Source organism: Balaenoptera physalus, assembly GCF_965194825.1.
Source record: "Balaenoptera physalus genome assembly, chromosome: 3".
Taxonomy (NCBI): domain Eukaryota; kingdom Metazoa; phylum Chordata; class Mammalia; order Artiodactyla; family Balaenopteridae; genus Balaenoptera; species Balaenoptera physalus.
The window spans coordinates 31727702-31743184 of record NC_138890.1 but is presented as its reverse complement, the minus strand read 5'-3'; the positions used below and the strand labels follow the sequence as shown (position 1 = coordinate 31743184).

At 38.1% G+C, this 15483-nt stretch overlaps 1 protein-coding gene across 2 annotated transcripts in view; it reads left to right on the top strand.

Moving 5' to 3' along the window:
• Positions 1-15483, top strand: part of LOC309658213 (teneurin-2-like) — a 1589229-nt gene that overhangs the window by 861152 nt on the left and 712594 nt on the right. For both annotated transcript variants that reach the window (XM_082456602.1, XM_082456603.1), the window contains one exon: positions 10993-11062. The gene's annotated coding sequence lies outside the window, so the exon portion shown is untranslated. The remainder of the gene's footprint in view (positions 1-10992; positions 11063-15483) is intronic.

Sequence of the window (15483 nt, the reverse complement as noted above, 5' to 3'; positions counted from 1 at the left end):
AAGCAAAGAAAGGAAAACTACAGTATTTGTAGAAGAGGATCTGTGTCCCTTTTATGGACTGGACCTGCTTTTGTGGAAGAGAGCTTCAAAGATAACAGTAATGGTCTATTTCTTAAGACAGCTGTAGCCATATGGGTTTTCATTTTATTATTATTCAAACCACATATATACATTACCTAGACATTTGATGTATAGTATATTAAAATGTATACTTATTAATATATAGTTATTTAACATATACTGTAGTAGATTTTTCACTGAAATATGCCATACCATTTAAGATATAGTTGTTTCTATGTTGTTTCTGTATTCTGCTTATTGCCTAATAGTGCCAAGCATTGTTCTTTGGTACTAAGACATAGGAGTGGAAAATCCAGAATTCTCTTGTCTAAGAGCTTACATTCTAGTGGGAGAGACAAACAAGGAAGAAATAAATAAGATATTTTTATAACTGGTAAAGGCTAGGAGGAAGGTAGAATCCGGGTAGTATAATAGAGTTGACTGGGTTTAGGCTGCAATAAACACTAGTTAGGGTGACTGTAGTAGAAGGCCTAAGTTTGCAGAGTTTCTAAAGTGAGATTGATTGGTTCTTTAATATACATCCCAAATCTGTCTAGTGTCCCTCTCCCAAGCAGGATAATCTCTGTCTTCAAGATCAACAGCAGCTTCCTCCCTGGCAGCCTTGCTACCAGTATATCTATAACTATGATTTGTCCTTCTCCACCCAGAGCCTTTGAGTCAGGAGATTTCAGGTTTCCTGGGACTTTGTCCCTTCATTGTTTTCAGATTCACTATATTCTGTCTTCTCAGCTGTGGTTGGTGAGATTCAGGTGTAACATGTTCTATTAAACCAAATGAAGCATGTCCCATACACATTCTCACTACATAGAACAAGAAAGGACAATGACTTCCCTCATGGAGCCAGGAGCTGCAGCTGGGAGATTCACTCCCTTCAAAGGCAAATCTCCATGATCTGTTAAGAATTTGTTGCATTCTTTAGTCTAGACTTCACCTTTAGAATTTTCTAATACAGTAACACCTACATACTGAGAACAAGAATGGACTCCTCTTACATTTGCTCTGGCATTTTGGCTTCAGTAATGTTACTTGTTTTTTGAAACGATTGCTAATGAAAAATATACATATATAATTTTTAATCAACTAGTTTCCTTTGATTGAAATGCAGAGTTTGCGTCTCCCCACAACTAGGGCACCTGCTGGATGCTGGTGGGGGACCTTGATTCCCAAGGAGATTGGAGGAACCCCTAAGTGAACCAGTAGGACATGGGGGCACTGAGGGGGAAGGAGAAGTGGAGGCCGGACAGGACCGGTGCCCCTGAGGGGTTCCCATGCCTGGAGGGACCCTCAGGGGCTCGGATCAGGGGGGAGCATGCCCAGAATTTCCCCTGCCCAATCGGCCAGGGATGTCTGCCCGGCTCTCGGGCTGGGTCCTACACCCTCAGAGGCCTCCTCCAGGCCACGTTGGTCCTGGGGCATAGGAGGGAGGCCTGGGGAGAATAAGAGAGGCAGGCGGAGGGGCCCTCCAGGACAGGAGGAGCAGGAGTGGAGGGCGTTTTCCCCCACACGCTGAGCCTGCTGGGCTCCCAGGTGGGGTCCCCTGCCCTCTGAGACCAGAGGTGGGAGGCACGCCTGGGGTCCTTCTGTTCCGTTGAGCCTAAACCCCACCCCCCCACGCACCCCAGGGCCTTTTCCAGCCCTGTGGGTCCTAAGCACAGGCCCCGCCTACTGTCAAGCCCTGCTGCTGCTTAGGCCCCACCCTACACAACCAAGGCCTTTTCTACTTTTTTTTTCTTCTCTTTTTTACTATTGTGGTTCTGTTTTACCTTCCAGTTGTCTCATCTATATATATATTTTTATATTCTTTCTAACATATCTGTTAGTTTCCTAGTCTAATTTTATTTTTTACTTTGTTACTGTACTCCTTGTTTTTTTTCTTTTTTGCTGCCCCACGCAGCTTGCAGGATCTTGGTTCATGAGCTGGGGGTTGGGCTGAAGCTCCCGTGGTGGGAGCTCCAAGTCCGGACCACAGTATTAACAGAGAACCTCAGACCCCAGGGAGTATTCGCTGGAGTGAGGTCTCCCAGAGGTCCTCGGCAACAAGACGCAGCACTACCCAACAGCCTACAAACTCCAGTGTTGGAAGCCTCAGGCCAAACAACCAGTAAAACAGGAACACAATCCCACTCATCAAAAAAAAAAAAAGACGGAAAATAATATGTCACAGACAAAGGAGGAAGGGAAAAACTGACAAGACCAAACGAAGAGGAAATAGGCAATGTACCTGAAAAAGAATTCAGAATAATGATAGTAAAGATGATCAAGAACCTCGGAAACAGAATGGAGGCACGGATTGAGAAAATACAAGAAATGTTTAACAAAGATCTAGAAGAACTAAAGAACAAACAAGATGAACAACACAATAACTGAAATGACACTAGAAGGACTCGATAACAGAATAACTGAGGGAGAAGAATGAATAAGTGAGCTGGAAGATAAACTGGTGGAAATAACTGCCAAGGAGCAGAATAAAGAAGAATGAAAAGAATTGAAGACAACCTCAGAGACCTTTGGGACAACACTAAACGCACCAGCATTCGAATTATAGGGATCCCAGAAGAAGAAGAGAAAAAGAAAGGGTCTGAGAAAATATTGGAAAAGATTATAGTGGAAAACTTCCCTAGCATGGGAAAGGAAATAGTCACCCAAGTCCAAGAAGCACGGAGAGTCCCATAGAGGAAAAACGCAAGGAGAAACACACCAAGACACATATTAATCCAACTCACAAAAATTAAATTCAATGAAAAAATACTAAAAGCAGCAAGGGAAAAACAAAAAATAACATACAAAGGAATCTCCATAAAGTTATCAGCTGATTTTCCAGCAGAAACTCTTCAGGCCGGAAGGGAGTGGCAGGATGTAATTAAAGTGATGAAAGAGAAAAACCTACAACCAAGGTTACTCTACCCAGCAAGGATCTCATTCAGATTTGATGGAGAAATCAAAAGCTTTTCAGACAAGCAAAGGCTAAGAGAATTCAGCACCACCAAATCAGCTCTACAACAAATGCTAAAGAAACTTCTCTAGGTGAGAAACACAAGAGAAGAAAAAGACCCCCAAAAGCAAACCCCCAAAATTAAGAAAATGGTAATAGGAACATACATATAGATAGTAACCTTGAATGTAAATGGATTAAATGCCCCAACCAAAAGACACAGGCTGGCTGAATGGATGCAAAAACAAGACCCACATGTATGCTGTCTACAAGAGACACACTTCAGACCTAGAGACGCATACAGACTGAAAGTGAAGGGATGGAGAAAGATATTCCATGCAAATGGAAATCAAAAGAAAGCTGGAATAGCAATACTCGTATCAGATAAAATATACTTTAAAATGAAGACTGTTACAAGAGATAAGGAAGGACACTACATAATGATCAAGGGATCAATCCAAGAAGATATAACAATTATAAATGTTTATGCGCCCAACATAGGAGCACCTCATTACATAAGACAAATACTAACAACCATGAAATTGACAGTAACACAATAATAGTAGGGGACTTAAACACCTCAGTTACACCAATGGACAGATCATCCAAACAGGAAATAAATAAGGAAACACAAGCTTTAAATGACAGACCAGATAGATTTAATTGATATTTATAGAACATTCCACCTGAAAGTGGGAGAATACACTTTCTTCTCAAGTACACACGGAACATTCTCTAGGATAGATTACATCTTGGGTCACAAATCAAGCCTCAGAAAATTTAAGAAAATTGAAATTGTATCAAGCATCTTTTCTGACCACAACGCTATGAGATTGGAAATCAATTCCAGGAAAAAAAAACTGTGAAAAACACAAATACATGGAGGCTAAACAGTGCGCTACTAAATAACCAAGAGATCACTGAAGAAATCAAAGAAGAAATTTAAAAAATACATAGAAACAGATGAAACAGATGACAACAAAAACAAGACGACCCAAAACCTATGGGACGGAGCAAAAGCAATTCTAACAGGGAAGTTTATAGCAATTCAACCTCACCTCAAGAAACAAGAAAAATCTCAAATAAACAATCTAACCCTACAGCTAAAGCAACTAGGGAAAGAAAAACAAAGAAAACCCGAAGTCAGTAGAAGGAAAGAAATAATAAAGATCTGAGCAGAAATAAATGAAATAGAAACTAAGAAAACAGTAGCAAATACCAATAAAACTAAAAGCTGGTTCTTTGAGAAGATAAACAAAATGGATAAACCCTTAGCCAGACTCATCAAGAAAAAAAGGGAGAGGGCGCAAATCAATAAAATTAGAAATGAAAAAGGAGAAATCACAACTGACACTGCAGAAATACAAAGGATTATAAGAGCCTACTACAAACAGCTGTATGGCAATAAAATAGACAACCACGAAGAAATGGACAAATTCTTAGAAAGGTACAATTTTCCAAGACTGAACCAGGAAGAATTAGAAAGTATAAACAGACCTATCACAAGTAATGAAATTGAAACAGTAATTAAAAATCTTCCAACAAAGAAAAGTCCAGGACCAGATGGCTTCACAGGAATTCTATCAAACATTTAGAGAAGACCTAACGCCAATCCTTCTCAAACTCTTGCAAAAAATTGCAGAGAGAGGAACACTCCTAGTTTCATTCTATGAAGCCGCCATCACCCTGATACCAAAACCAGAGAAAGATACCACACACACACAAAATTATAGACCAATATCACTGATGAACATAGATGCAAAAATCCTGAACAAAATACTAGCAAACAAAATCCAAGAACGTATTGAAAGGATCCAACACCATGATCAAATGGGATTTATCCAAGGATGCAAGGATGCTTCAATATATGCAAATCAATCAATGTGATGCACCACATTAACAAGTTAAGGAATAAAAATCATATGATCATCTCGATAGATGCAGAAAAAGCTTTTGACAAAATTCAACACCATTTATGATAAAAAAAACTCTCCAGAAAGTGGGCATAGAGGGACCCTACCTCAACATAATAAAGGCCATATACGACAAACCCACAGGAAACATCATTCTCAATGGTGAAAAACTGAAAGCATTTCCTCTAAGATCAGGAACAAGACAAGGATGTCCACTCTCACTGCTATCATTCAACATAGTTTTGGAAGTCCTAGTTTCAGCAATCAGAGAAGGAAAAAATAAAAGAAATACAAATTGGAAAAGAAGAAGTAAAACTGTTGCTGCTTGCAGATGATATGATACTATACATAGAAAATCCTAAAGATGCCACCAGACCAAAACTACTAGAGGTAATCAATGAATTTGTTAAGGTTGCAGGATACAAAATTAATGCACACAAATCTCTGGCATTCCTATACACTAACAACAAAAGATCAGAAAGAGAAATTAAGGAAACAATCCCATTTACCATCGCAACACAAAGAATAAAATACCTAGGAATAAACCTTCCTAAGGAGGCGAAAGACTTGTACTCAGAAAACTATAAAACACTGATGGAAGAAATCAAAGATGACATAAACAGGTGGAGAAATATACCATGTTTCTGGAATGGAAGAATCAATATTGTGATTGATTCTGTTAAATTGGCAGTATTTTTCCTTCCTTAGCAGTGCATGAAATAATAGTATATTTTACTACCCAAAGCAATCTATAGATTCAATGCAATCCCTATCAAACTACCAATGGCATTCTTCACAGAATTAGAACAAAAAATTTTGCAATTTGTATGGAAACACAAAAGACCCCAAATAACCAAAGGAATCTTGAGAAAGAACAACGGAGCTTGAGGAATCAGGGTCCCTGACTTCAAACTATACTACAAAGCTACAGTAATCAAGACGGTATGGTACTGGCACAAAAACAGAAATATAGATCAGTGGAGCAGGATAGAAAGCCCAGATATAAACCCACGCACATATGGTCAACTAATCTATGACAAAGGAGGCAAGGATATACAATGGAGAAAAGACAGCCTCTTCAATAAGTGGTGCTGGGAAAACTGGACAGCTACATGTAAAAGAATGAAATTAGAACACTCCCTAACACCATACACAAAAATAAACTCAAAATGGATTAGAGACCTAAATGTAAGACTGGACACTATAAAACTCTTAGAGGGAAGCATAGGAAAAATGCTCTTTGTCATAAACCACAGCAGGATCTTTTTTGACCAACCTCCTAGAGTAATGAAAACAAAAACAAAAATAAATGGGACCTAATTAAAAGCTTTTGTACAGCAAAGGAAACCATAAGCAAGACGAAAAGACAACCCTCAGAATGGGAGAAAATGTTTGCAAATGAAACATCGGACAAAGGATTAATCTCCAAAATATACAAACAGCTCATGCAGCTCAATATCAAAAAAACAGACAATCCCATTAAAAAATGGATGGAAGACCTAAAGAGACATTTCACCAAAGAAGACGTACAGATGGCCAAGAGGCACATGAAAAGATGCTCAACATCACTAATTATTAGAGAAATGCAAATCAAAATTACAATGAGGTATCACCTCACACTGGTCAGAATGGCCATTATCAAAAAATCTAGAAACAGGAAATGCTGGAAAGGGTGTGGTGAAAGGGAACCCTCCTGCACTGTTGGTGGGACTGTAAATTGATACAACCACTATGGAGAACAGTATGGAGGTTCCTTAGAAAACTAAAAGTAGAACTCCCATATGACCCAGCAATCCCACTGCTGGGCATATATCCTGAGAAAACCATAATTCAAAAAGAGTCATGTGCCACAATGTACATTGCAGCCCTATTTACAATAGCCAGGATATGGAAGCAACCTAAGTATCCAACGACAGATGAATGGATTAAGAAGATGTGGCACATATGTACAATGGAATATTACTCAGCCATATAAAGAAACGAAATTGAGTTATTTGTAGTGAGGTGGATGGACCTAGAGTCTGTCATGCAGAGTGAAGTCAGAAAGAGAAAAACAAATACCATATGCTAACACATATATATGGAATTAAAAAAAAAAATGGTACTGATGAACCTAGTGGCAGGGCAGGAATAAAGATGTAGACACAGAGAATGGACTTGAGGACACGGGGTTGGGGGAGAAGCTGGGGCGAAGTGAGTGTTGCATCGACATATATACACTGCCAAATGTAAAATAGCTAGTGGGAAGCAGCCGCATAGCACAGGGAGATCAGATCGGTGTTTTGTGACCACCTAGAGGGGTGGGATAGGGAGGGTGGGAGGGAGGCCCAAGAGGGAGGGGATATGGGGTTATATGTATGCATATGGCCGATTCACTGTTGTACAACAGAAACACAGTATTGTGAGGCAATTATACTCCAATAAAGATGTATTTTTAAAAAGTTATATACATTTTTGACCTGGATAAAATATAAAAATTAAATGCAAAAAAAAAAAACAAAAACAACTTACAACTGAAACCTGAAACTCCTACAGTATAAAATTATTAACTGCAGGCTAAGGTATCTGTATTATACAACCACTAACAACACTTGGGGAATTTTGTTTGTTTGTCAACTCACAACCTCCCAAGAAATTTATTGGTTCCAACAAAGATGGTTGTCTAGCCCAGGAGTATCCCAGTGTTCATCTTAACTCCTCAGTCTGTTTTCTAACCCTGTCCCTGCAATCTAGGTTTGCCACCAGCAAGAGCAAGTGCCTTGGCTTTGTCAGTGTGACAGCTCCCATCCCCACTAAGCTTCTTAGCATTTCATTTGTATTGTGAAAATCCACGGCCTCCAGTTTCTCCCCTTCTTACACTTTGGATCTTAACTCCAGTGATGTTCTGTTTTTATAAGTGTCAGTGAATTCACTGGGACTTCCAAAGCCTCAATTCTAGTCATACGTTTTGGGGAAAATTGGTGACAGTGCTTATTCCTTCTCTTTTGCTAATTCTTTTCACATTAATGGAAGAATGTCTGGAAAAAGATAAACTAATACATTAAGATGATCCAAATAAGAAATTTTAAAAACTTTTGCTTATATTAAAATAGGATTCAGTAAATAGACTTTTAATTTACCACCATAAGAACAACCCTTTCTTGAGTTTCCACGACTTGATGCCTCACTAAGAGCTTTATATACATATACACACACACACACACACACACACACACACACATATACATACATACATATGTGTATATATATGTATATATATAAAATAATGTATTATGTTATCATTATGCTGTGTGTTTATAATGTAATGCATTATGTTATCAGAATTTCCTTTTTGGTAAATAGGAACAATATCTGTCTCCCAGGGCTTTTCCACAGTATTGACATAATGCTTATTCAAAGAGCTTGGCGCATGGGTAATACTTCAGTAGGTTGCTATTGCTATGATTTTGATTTACTGTTGTTTCTCTCATTCTTACTTGATAGATGAGGAACCTATTTCACAGAAATTCACTTCCTTCAAGAAGTTCACCTAATATGACAAGGTTCAGATTTGAATCAAAGAGTGAAATCCTGGTTTCTGGAACCATTTCCCTTCCACCTTCCACCTAGGCATTTTGATTGTTTTCCTTTTTGTTTTATTTCAGTGAGTCAGTCATATGCCTTCTTAAGTTCTGTGCCTTATGCATGCTGTGTTTCTTTCTTTTTTACTTTTGTTTCTTCCCTCAATCTACTCGTTTTTTTCCCTAGCACAACTGACTGCTTCTGTCCAGTGCACCTCCTGCAAGGGCGGAGAATGGGGGGGATCAGGTTAGGAAATAGCCTGCGAAGCATTCTCTTTTCACACCTTGCCTTATTTCTCACCCCTTCTGCCTATTGTAGATCTCTGCATTGATTTTCTCTATCATATGTGTCAAAAAGTATGTTTTCTTATTTAAGTTGCAATTGTGGAGAACATACTGTCTTAGAATTCTCTCAAATACATGATACATATTTTTATTGTTGTTTTCGTGTTTATCAATAAAACTGGAAAATTAAATCCCATCATCACAAGTGCCAGAGGACTTAGGGCCAGGACCTGGCTAAAGTGAATGAGGTGCTCAGGGTGCAAAATTTAAGGAGACCTATCCTGTGAATGTCATGCAAGTGAAGAATCTCGGCACCTGTGAGCAAGGGCCTGCTTCAAATTTGCACCATAGCAGCTTCGCTTGCTTCCCCTAAGCCCAGGTGCTAGGAGTATCTAGGCATTTTTTCTTAGAATCAGTTTCCTTAGATCATCCCTGGATTGAGAAGGAGGGCACTTTGTTACTTTGGCTTTTTCATAATAATGGGCTTAATTTACAGCCCTCTTGGAATTTGCTATGGCAGGATAACAAGTTTAAAATCAGACAACGTGCTACCAAAGGCCAGGTGTTCAAAGTATAATAAACACCTCCCTAAAGATTAGAAAATGAATATTTAACTAGATGACTCCATTTGATTTCCTTCATTCATTTTTTATTATTTCAGTGAAAACCTTCTTGACAGAAATCACACTGACAGGATTTTAATATTTTCTGGTAAATGAAACCTGTCATTCTTATGAGCTTATCTCTTGACAGTAGCATTTGGTAAACTCTGGTAGCCAGTGATTTTCTCCCTAAGTTAAGAGTAAAGGAATTCCTTGCACCTTGAACATCAAGAGTACAAAATTTATCCTGAGGGGTTGATGATTATGAGGAAACTAGTTGTATTAATTAGGTCCTGTTTACAAAGAGCCTGATGATTTTTTTTTTAATAGGAAAACAAAATAACCTCATCCATGGAAGCTTTAAGTGCTTAATTATTGTTATCTTCGTTTCAAAGGCAAAGAAAACTATCATGCCCATCAAAACAGTTTTATGCAGAGAGTTTCAGTTTCCTTCTTGAAAAACTAGGCCCAAGAAGCAAAGCTGTCTAGAGCTGACATTCATTAAACATTAACGGTTAGTACAGTTACTTTGGAAATAGGGGCCAACATATCTGTCTTTTTCCTCTGGGTTTATTTTACGATTATAGTTCCAGAAATGTAGTGAGAAGCATTTTAGAGCTCCAGTATCAGATTTTGCTAAGTATTTTCCAATGATCACAATTGACAATTTTCATTTGATTGCCTATCAGAACTCAGAGAAAAGTCCCAAAGTTATGCAAAAGCCTGATAAAATCATCAGGTTTCTCTACACTTGCGCATATCCCTAAATGTTGTCACCTTCATTTTCATGCTTATGCTTGGAGAGGGCCCAAATGTAATTCTGTTGTTGCTATTGTTTCTAACTTGTCTTACCAACATTGGGGAGATTCACAAGTATGTTACTGTTGTTTGTTGTAAATTCTCTAAGATTCTCATGGAAGATTGAACCCAATATAAAGGCATACTCAGGGGATATTGACACAAAATAAGGTGTCCTGTTTTGCAGCTTTCATAGTGCTCGTTTCATTGCATTCCTTTGTACTAGGTTGAATTAAGTCTGAACCTAAGATAATGACTTAATGATTCTCTCTCTATAAATGATGAAATGTATAGTCACCCAACAGAGAGACAGATAAATAGCTTGGGAGGAAAGCAAAACTATTAAAAGCTAGAGATGTGGTTTTAAAAAAAAAAATGTTAGTTTGCTTTTTGTTTTTTTAAGAACATTTTTTTCTTTACTTTCCATATCATGTTTGTTAATGGTTATAGTGACAGGCATTGCATTTCAGAATCTGCTCAAATTCTCATGGAAGCAGCAACTGAGACAGAAGAAAACTGGCTCTGTCGGGTTAATCTAGTATTTCCAAACTGGGTTTAGATCAAAAAAGAAACCCAAGATTTCCCAGTGAATGGGGACCTTGGTTTTATTAATACAAAGCTCTTCCATCACCCACTCCAGCATGATGCTTCTGAAATGCAGAAACCTGTCAGTTCTGAGATAAACCTGTAATCCACATCTATCCTTGGTGTTTGGTGGGCAGATCTTTTTGGTGTGAATATTTCCTATCACTTATTCTCAGCACTACCTTTGTGTCTGAGGTAAGCTGATAGCTTTAATCGATGCTCTTCGTGTCTTCCAGATTCAACGAGGACATCCAGACGGCTCTGTGTGGTGTTTTGAGAGCAGCCCCCGTTGAAGCTATTCTCCAGGTAATCCCCTGGAGTGACAGCACGTGTGTCATAAACCAAAAGCCCGCTTCTGGGTTCACCCAATCAAAGCATCTGTGAATGCTTGTTCCTAAGTGAATATGCAAATCAGCAGTAGCCTCATTTGGTATTTTTCTTGTTCGCGGTCAGGATTCTAACCTTTCTTGCTGCTCACATATATGGGGGGAAAAAGGCATGCCAACAGCTGCTCCTCCCTCCTCCCAGGCTAAGTTAGTTATCCAGGGCCTCATTCTGCTCTCAGTTTATCACTTATCATAATTCTCCTACTCCTTGATTTCATCTCTAGGCCAGGAGCTTCTTGCTGATAAAGATGGTGTCTTAATCATTTTTTAACCCCCAGGGCCTGACATGTAGGTGCTTAAAGAAAGTTGGTTGAATGATTGAATGAACTGATAACAGAAAACTTGAAAAGAATTATATTGATATCCATCACTATCCATAACTTGATATATCGAAACTCCATCAAGTTTCGATTTTATATGTTTAAATTTACATTTGTTTACATTATGTTTATATGTTTACATTTTTCATTGGTGTGATCTTGCTTTCCAGCTAAGCAACCATTCTGACTTGGCTCTTCTGTTAAATGTGCACATGACCATGTGCCCTTTTCCTTTGTTGTATATATTATTATACCTTTGCACAGGAGAAAGAGTGTTCATATTGGAGGGGAGATGTGACGTGTTCTAATGAGGCTGACTGTCTCAGAGCCGGTGGTTCTCACCCTGAGAGTTCTTGCTGTCACCCAGTGTGTTTCAGTCGAAGTGTTAGCCAGTTGGTGAATGAGATTTTGGAAAAGTTCCAAGCTGTAGTTCATTATGTGCTTTTCTGAAGCTCAACTGTCTTTGCTGTCTTCATGGATGCCTTTTCTCTCTTTAGTACATGGTTTGTTTTGCTTTTTTGAACACCTAACCTTGTTTACAGTTTTCCTTCATAAAATAGAAAGGTAATGTAATATCGAGGCACATTGCACTAGATTTGTTCAAAGGTTTTAAAAAGGCGATGACATAACATATGTAACAACACTCTGAAAACTATAAAGAATCCTACAACTAAAAGGAATTTATCATTGTTTATTGTCATTCATTTTACTTTTTAAAAACATATGGGAATGTCTGACTTTTGAACCTGTGACATGAGACAATTTTGTATTCTTTTTGTGGAGTTTTTGGTCTTTTTTGTTTTTCGTATAAGATGGCTTCTTTGTGTGTATGTATATATGTGTGCTTTCTAGAGATTTCCAGGGTTTTGTTCTTTTTTTTCTTTCTTTTCATTTCTTTCACTTTGGTTTTGCTTGTTCATGCCTACAGAGAATAAACTTTATGATAAAGCTGATAGTTCAACTCTAAAAATGACAAGTCTGTGGGACTTGGGGAGGAGGGGTTAGGAAAAAGAACAAGCTGAGGAAAAATTAAATAGTTCCCAAAGAGCGTTTTACTTACTGAAATATAATCCCAAAGGAAATTGCTATAATGTAAAAGACTTGGAATAAGAACTCTTGATATTAGGTACATGTAAGCTATGGTCAGAGGAGCTAAGAAATTTATGAGTTGCAGATAACCTCAGTTGCTGTGTTTGAAGACGTTTCATTGGTGAATTCTGAAATGGAGTCCTCTGTTGGATAGATACGTTGGCAGCCTCAGTATTATTGATCCATTGAAGACAAAGAGGAAAACGTTCTGATCGGTATGCTAAGAGTTTGCTTCCTGGGGGAGGTAGGCAGTCTCATGCTTCCTAACTTTTCATTGCAATTGCAAAGCCCACCTAGGAAGACAGAGGTTTGAATTATTAAAGAAACTGAGTTTTCTAGCCATGAAGCAGAATTTTCAATATTCTGCAAATTTTATAACATCTTGTTTGAAAATAAACATTTTCCCATCATGTTTAGAGACAGAATGAAAGATAATGCACTCAAGTGAGAAAAGTTAGCCATGATGCTAAAATTCAGTTGAATATATTAAGGTGTAACTTGGGTTTTAGCCACTTGTCTTAAGAATCGGTGATTTATAATTTGAACAGCTGGCCTGCTGTTTGACATTATGTCAATCCCAAAATAATCTGTGGGGAAAATTAATGTTGTTACTGATATTTTAAATCTTTTTGTCTAGATAAGCTGGTATAATAATAATTAAGTTTTCAACTCATACATGAATGTTTTTCCTTAAAACATCCTATTTTTGTGTTATGGCATGAATTAAATCTTTTTTAAACAAAAGAATAAAGCATGGTATATAGCATGGGGGAATAAGCATTTCACTTCTTTCCTGGATGACAGTCTAGCTAATAGCTAAGGGTGAGTGTTTTAGAGCAATACAGGCTTGAGATGAAATCTGTGTTGACCATTTTTCTAACTGTAAAATACTGCCCAGCCGTTTAACATATTTAGGTTATAGTTTCTCAACCTGTAAAGTGAGAAGTATAATAGAAACCATCTTTTGACCTTGTTATCATGATTAAATCTAAGGAAATAGATGGTAAAGGGAGTAGTGTCTGGAACACAATAGATACTTTAAATATGTTGGATGTTCATTTATTCCAGTAACTCTGTGAAAGATACAGTGAAAAAAGGTAGAAATTTGTTTGACTCAAATGCTGTGGGCTTCTGCTGAGTTCGTAAGATATATCCAAAGTAGAACCTTTTATTTGTGTGATGACAAGTCTGTAAATATATTTTGATCCCAGTGTTCTTCGGATTTGTAGTGAGGCCTGGCAGTACATAAGTTCCAAGAGAAGTAAAAGTGTGATGAGGTCTTTTTTCTACTTTGACTGAAGTGCTCATTAGTGCCTGCTAATGAGAAAAGCTTAGGTCAGAAGCCAAAAGAGTACTAATCTTTTGGTAAGAAATGGGAGAGGTCAAAAAGCCAAGGTCAAAAATCAGGGGTCCAGGTGAAATCGTGACCGTGGATAACCTAGTGTCAAGAATCAGGTGGCCACAAGCAGAAGGTACACTCTCTGATGGGGTAAAGAAATGAGCACAAATTGTCACAGTTGGAATGAATTAAAACAGTGTGTTCCTTGACATCAATCAGAATATCATTACAAGAATTTCCTTTGTAGTTCCAGTAAAAAGTTAATCTGAAGCATGCACTTTTTTTTGATGCCAGATAATAGACAAATATTGCTTTCAAAGCAATATGCCTATATATAAATATGAAAATATTTGCCTGATGGAATGGGAATTAGGGATAGGATCATGTTACAAGTTATAGTTAGTATCAAAAGCGCCTTTGTGAAGATAGGTATTCTACTTGTGATGCCTTGTATGAACAAATGCCTCAGTTCATGTTTGGGTTTGATTTGCTCATTTATTCATTCACTCATCTATTCATACATTTTTTACTTATTTTGTTTCTGTTAGATAACTTGATCATGCCGTAATATTTTTCTGGCAAATGTTTCATTTTCACCTCAGTATGTTGACGTGTTTGTTCTGCTTTCTTTCATTTATCCCTTGCAGCCAAAACAGAGACACTCTCTCTGTTTACAGAGCCATGTGATCACTGGTGATCAGGGTATATTTTCCTGCTATCATGCTTGCCCCTCTGCAGTGCAGTTCTTCTCCACCAAACATTTGGAGTGATCCTTTTGAAATATGTCATTCCCCTGCCGAAAACTCTTTATTCACTTCCCCTTGGTCTCAGAAGAAAATCTGACCTCTTCACTTGGACCTAAACAGCCCTGCATAACTTGCTTAACTCTCCAGCCCCCTGACACACCTCTCTCCTGCTCGCTCACCACTCTCCAGCCAATGTGAGCTGCTGCTTTTTCCTGGAACATCCCAGCCCTTCTTCACCCTGAGATTTCTATGTCTGGCATCTCTTTGTCTGTGCCTCAACAGAGGGCACCTGTCCTCATCCTTCGGGTCTCAGTTCAGATACTACCTAATTAGAGAGGGCTTTTTTGACCAACATATGTTGTTCTGTCATCAGTCCATTTATTATCTTTAGAGCATTTACGCAATCTACCATTTTTGTTTATTGATTTAATTACATTACTGTGATCTCTTTTGACCCCATTAACATATATATCCTTCAAAGATTAAAGACTTTTTCTGTCTTCATTGTGATTCTATCCCCTGGAACCAGAAAAAAAAAAAAAAAAAGTTTAGCAGTTGGTAGCTGCTCAATAATATTTTTTAACAAATAAATTAATACGTCATAGCTTTATGACCTTGTCAGTGTCATAGTTCATGATCTTCCTTTGTACTTTGAGTTACTCAATGTTTATTGAGGACTTCGCATGTGGAAGGCACTTAGACCTTGGGGAGCTACAGATTAGTAAAGACTTGTTTCCTTCCTTCTGTGATAGGGCTAACAAATAGGGTGTTGCTTGCTTTGGTGAATTCCTGGATTGCTATGTGTAGAAAGATTCTGGGGCTATGTCTCAACACAGTAAAGGATGCC